Source organism: Aotus nancymaae, unplaced genomic scaffold, assembly GCF_030222135.1.
Source record: "Aotus nancymaae isolate 86718 unplaced genomic scaffold, 86718_ANA_hifiasm-v0.15.2.pri h1tg000317l, whole genome shotgun sequence".
Classification (NCBI taxonomy): domain Eukaryota; kingdom Metazoa; phylum Chordata; class Mammalia; order Primates; family Aotidae; genus Aotus; species Aotus nancymaae.
In genome coordinates, this window is record NW_026988732.1 from 227,071 (window position 1) to 232,116 (window position 5,046).

Genomic DNA, 5,046 nt, shown 5'->3' on the forward strand with positions numbered 1-5,046 from the left:
TCAAAACGCAGCTACCTAACAGAACGGTTGTCAATGTGTGCACTCAACTTCCAGAGTTAAACCCGTGTGTGGATTCAGCAGTCTGCAGACCCTTTCTGTGCAGAGTCTCAAAAGAGGCGTTTTCAGCCCAATACCGGCATATGGAAGAAACAGCAGTAAGCACAGGGAAATATGTGCTTCTAAATCCAAAACGCAGCTACCTAACAGAACGGTTGTCAATGTGTGCACTCAACTTCCAGAGTTAAACCCGTGTGTGGATTCAGCAGTCTGCAAACACTTTCTCTGCAGAGTCTCAAAACAGGCGTTTTCAGCCCAATACCGGCATATGGAAGAAACAGCAGTAAGCACAGGGAAATATCTGCTTCTAAATCCAAAACGCAGCTACCTAAAAGAACGGTTGTCAATGTGTGCACTCAACTTCCAGAGTTAAACCCTTGTGTGGATTCAGCAGTCTGCAGACCCTTTCTGTGCAGAGTCTAAAAACAGGCGTTTTCAGCCCAATACCGGCATATGGAAGAAACAGCAGTAAGCACTGGGAAATATCTGCTTCTAAATCCAAAACGCAGCTACCTAACAGAACGGTTGTCAATGTGTGCACTCAACTTCCAGAGTTAAACCCGTGTGTGGATTCAGCAGTCTGCAGACCCTTTCTGTGCAGAGTCTCAAAACAGGCGTTTTCAGCCCAATACCGGCATATGGAAGAAACAGCAGTAAGCACTGGGAAATATCTGCTTCTAAATCCAAAACGCAGCTACCTAACAGAACGGTTGTCAATGTGTGCCCTGAACTTTCAGAGATAAACCCGTGTGTGGATTCAGCAGTCTGCAGACCCTTTCTGTGCAGAGTCTCAAAACAGGCGTTTTCAGCCCAATACCGGCATATGGAAGAAACAGCATTAAGCACAGGGAAATATCTGCTTCTAAATCCAAAACGCAGCTACCTAACAGAACGGTTGTCAATGTGTGCACTCAACTTCCAGAGTTAAACCGGTGTGTGGATTCAGCAGTCTGCAGACCCTTTCTGTGCAGAGTCTAAAAACAGGCGTTTTCAGCCCAATACCGGCATATGGAAGAAGCAGCAGTAAGCACTGGGAAATATCTGCTTCTAAATTCAAAACGCAGCTACCTAACAGAACGGTTGTCAATGTGTGCACTCAACTTCCAGAGTTAAACCCGTGTGTGGATTCAGCAGTCTGCAGACCCTTTCTGTGCAGAGTCTCAAAACAGGCGTTTTCAGCCCAATACCGGCATATGGAAGAAACAGCAGTAAGCACAGGGAAATATCTGCTTCTAAATCCAAAACGCAGCTACCTAACAGAACGGTTGTCAATGTGTGCCCTGAACTTTCAGAGATAAACCCGTTTGTGGATTCAGCAGTCTGCAGACCCTTTCTGTGCAGAGTCTCAAAACAGGCGTTTTCAGCCCAATACCGGCATATGGAAGAAACAGCAGTAAGCACTGGGAAATATCTGCTTCTAAATCCAAAACGCAGCTACCTAACAGAACGGTTGTCAATGTGTGCCCTCAACTTTCAGAGATAAACCCGTTTGTGGATTCAGCAGTCTGCAGAGCCTTTCTGTGCAGAGTCTCAAAACAGGCGTTTTCAGCCCAATACCGGCATATGGAAGAAACAGCAGTATGCACAGGGAAATATCGGCTTCTAAATCCAAAACGCAGCTACCTAACAGAACGGTTGTCAATGTGTGCACTCAACTTCCAGAGTTAAACCCGTGTGTGGATTCAGCAGTCTGCAGACCCTTTCTGTGCAGAGTCTCAAAACAGGCGTTTTCAGCCCAATACCGGCATATGGAAGAAACAGCAGTAAGCACAGGGAAATATCTGCTTCTAAATCCAAAACGCAGCTACCTAACAGAATGGTTGTCAATGTGTGCACTCAACTTCCAGAGTTAAACCCGTGTGTGGATTCAGCAGTCTGCAGACCCTTTCTGTGCAGAGTCTCAAAACAGGCGTTTTCAGCCCAATACCGGCATATGGAAGAAACAGCAGTAAGCACAGGGAAATATCTGCTTCTAAATCCAAAACGCAGCTACCTAACAGAACGGTTGTCAATGTGTGCACTCAACTTCCAGAGTTAAACCCTTGTGTGGATTCAGCAGTCTGCAGACCCTTTCTGTGCAGAGTCTAAAAACAGGCGTTTTCAGCCCAATACCGGCATATGGAAGAAACAGCAGTAAGCACTGGGAAATATCTGCTTCTAAATCCAAAACGCAGCTACCTAACAGAACGGTTGTCAATGTGTGCACTCAACTTCCAGAGTTAAACCCGTGTGTGGATTCAGCAGTCTGCAGACCCTTTCTGTGCAGAGTCTCAAAACAGGCGTTTTCAGCCCAATACCGGCATATGGAAGAAACAGCAGTAAGCACAGGGAAATATCTGCTTCTAAATCCAAAACGCAGCTACCTAACAGAACGGTTGTCAATGTGTGCACTCAACTTCCAGAGTTAAACCCGTGTGTGGATTCAGCAGTCTGCAGACCCTTTCTGTGCAGAGTCTCAAAACAGGCGTTTTCAGCCCAATACCGGCATATGGAAGAAACAGCAGTAAGCACAGGGAAATATCTGCTTCTAAATCCAAAACGCAGCTACCTAACAGAACGGTTGTCAATGTGTGCCCTGAACTTTCAGAGATAAACCCGTTTGTGGATTCAGCAGTCTGCAGACCCTTTCTGTGCAGAGTCTCAAAACAGGCGTTTTCAGCCCAATACCGGCATATGGAAGAAACAGCAGTAAGCACTGGGAAATATCTGCTTCTAAATCCAAAACGCAGCTACCTAACAGAACGGTTGTCAATGTGTGCCCTCAACTTTCAGAGATAAACCCGTTTGTGGATTCAGCAGTCTGCAGAGCCTTTCTGTGCAGAGTCTCAAAACAGGCGTTTTCAGCCCAATACCGGCATATGGAAGAAACAGCAGTATGCACAGGGAAATATCGGCTTCTAAATCCAAAACGCAGCTACCTAACAGAACGGTTGTCAATGTGTGCACTCAACTTCCAGAGTTAAACCCGTGTGTGGATTCAGCAGTCTGCAGACCCTTTCTGTGCAGAGTCTCAAAACAGGCGTTTTCAGCCCAATACCGGCATATGGAAGAAACAGCAGTAAGCACAGGGAAATATCTGCTTCTAAATCCAAAACGCAGCTACCTAACAGAATGGTTGTCAATGTGTGCACTCAACTTCCAGAGTTAAACCCGTGTGTGGATTCAGCAGTCTGCAGACCCTTTCTGTGCAGAGTCTCAAAACAGGCGTTTTCAGCCCAATACCGGCATATGGAAGAAACAGCAGTAAGCACAGGGAAATATCTGCTTCTAAATCCAAAACGCAGCTACCTAACAGAACGGTTGTCAATGTGTGCACTCAACTTCCAGAGTTAAACCCGTGTGTGGATTCAGCAGTCTGCAGACCCTTTCTGTGCAGAGTCTCAAAACAGGCGTTTTCAGCCCAATACCGGCATATGGAAGAAACAGCAGTAAGCACAGGGAAATATCTGCTTCTAAATCCAAAACGCAGCTACCTAACAGAACGGTTGTCAATGTGTGCACTCAACTTCCAGAGTTAAACCCGTGTGTGGATTCAGCAGTCTGCAGACCCTTTCTGTGCAGAGTCTCAAAACAGGCGTTTTCAGCCCAATACCGGCATATGGAAGAAACAGCAGTAAGCACAGGGAAATATCTGCTTCTAAATCCAAAACGCAGCTACCTAACAGAACGGTTGTCAATGTGTGCACTCAACTTCCAGAGTTAAACCCGTGTGTGGATTCAGCAGTCTGCAGACCCTTTCTGTGCAGAGTCTCAAAACAGGCGTTTTCAGCCCAATACCGGCATATGGAAGAAACAGCAGTAAGCACAGGGAAATATCTGCTTCTAAATCCAAAACGCAGCTACCTAACAGAACGGTTGTCAAAGTGTGCACTCAACTTCCAGAGATAAACCCGTGTGTGGATTCAGCAGTCTGCAGACCCTTTCTGTGCAGAGTCTCAAAACAGGCGTTTTCAGCCCTATACCGGCATATGGAAGAAGCAGCAGTAAGCACTGGGAAATATCTGCTTCTAAATTCAAAACGCATCAACCTAACAGAACGGTTGTCAATGTGTGCACTCAACTTCCAGAGTTAAACCCGTGTGTGGATTCAGCAGTCTGCAGACCCTTTCTGTGCAGAGTCTCAAAACAGGCGTTTTCAGCCCAATACCGGCATATGGAAGAAACAGCAGTAAGCACAGGGAAATATCTGCTTCTAAATCCAAAACGCAGCTACCTAACAGAACGGTTGTCAATGTGTGCACTCAATTTCCAGAGTTAAACCCGTGTGTGGGTTCAGCAGTCTGCAGACCCTTTCTGTGCAGAGTCTCAAAACAGGCGTTTTCAGCCCAATACCGGCATATGGAAGAAACAGCAGTAAGCACAGGGAAATATCTGCTTCTAAATCCAAAACGCAGCTACCTAACAGAACGGTTGTCAATGTGTGCCCTGAACTTTCAGAGATAAACCCGTTTGTGGATTCAGCAGTCTGCAGACCCTTTCTGTGCAGAGTCTCAAAACAGGCGTTTTCAGCCCAATACCGGCATATGGAAGAAACAGCAGTAAGCACTGGGAAATATCTGCTTCTAAATTCAAAACGCAGCTACCTAACAGAACGGTTGTCAATGTGTGCCCTCAACTTTCAGAGATAAACCCGTTTGTGGATTCAGCAGTCTGCAGAGCCTTTCTGTGCAGAGTCTCAAAACAGGCGTTTTCAGCCCAATACCGGCATATGGAAGAAACAGCAGTAAGCACAGGGAAATATCTGCTTCTAAATCCAAAACGCAGCTACCTGACAGAACGGTTGTCAATGTGTGCACTCAACTTCCAGAGTTAAACCTGTGTGTGGATTCAGCAGTCTGCAGACCCTTTCTGTGCAGAGTCTCAAAACAGGCGTTTTCAGCCCAATACCGGCATATGGAAGAAACAGCAGTAAGCACAGGAACATATCTGCTTCTAAATCCAAAACGCAGCTACCTAACAGAACGGTTGTCAATGTGTGCACTCAACTTC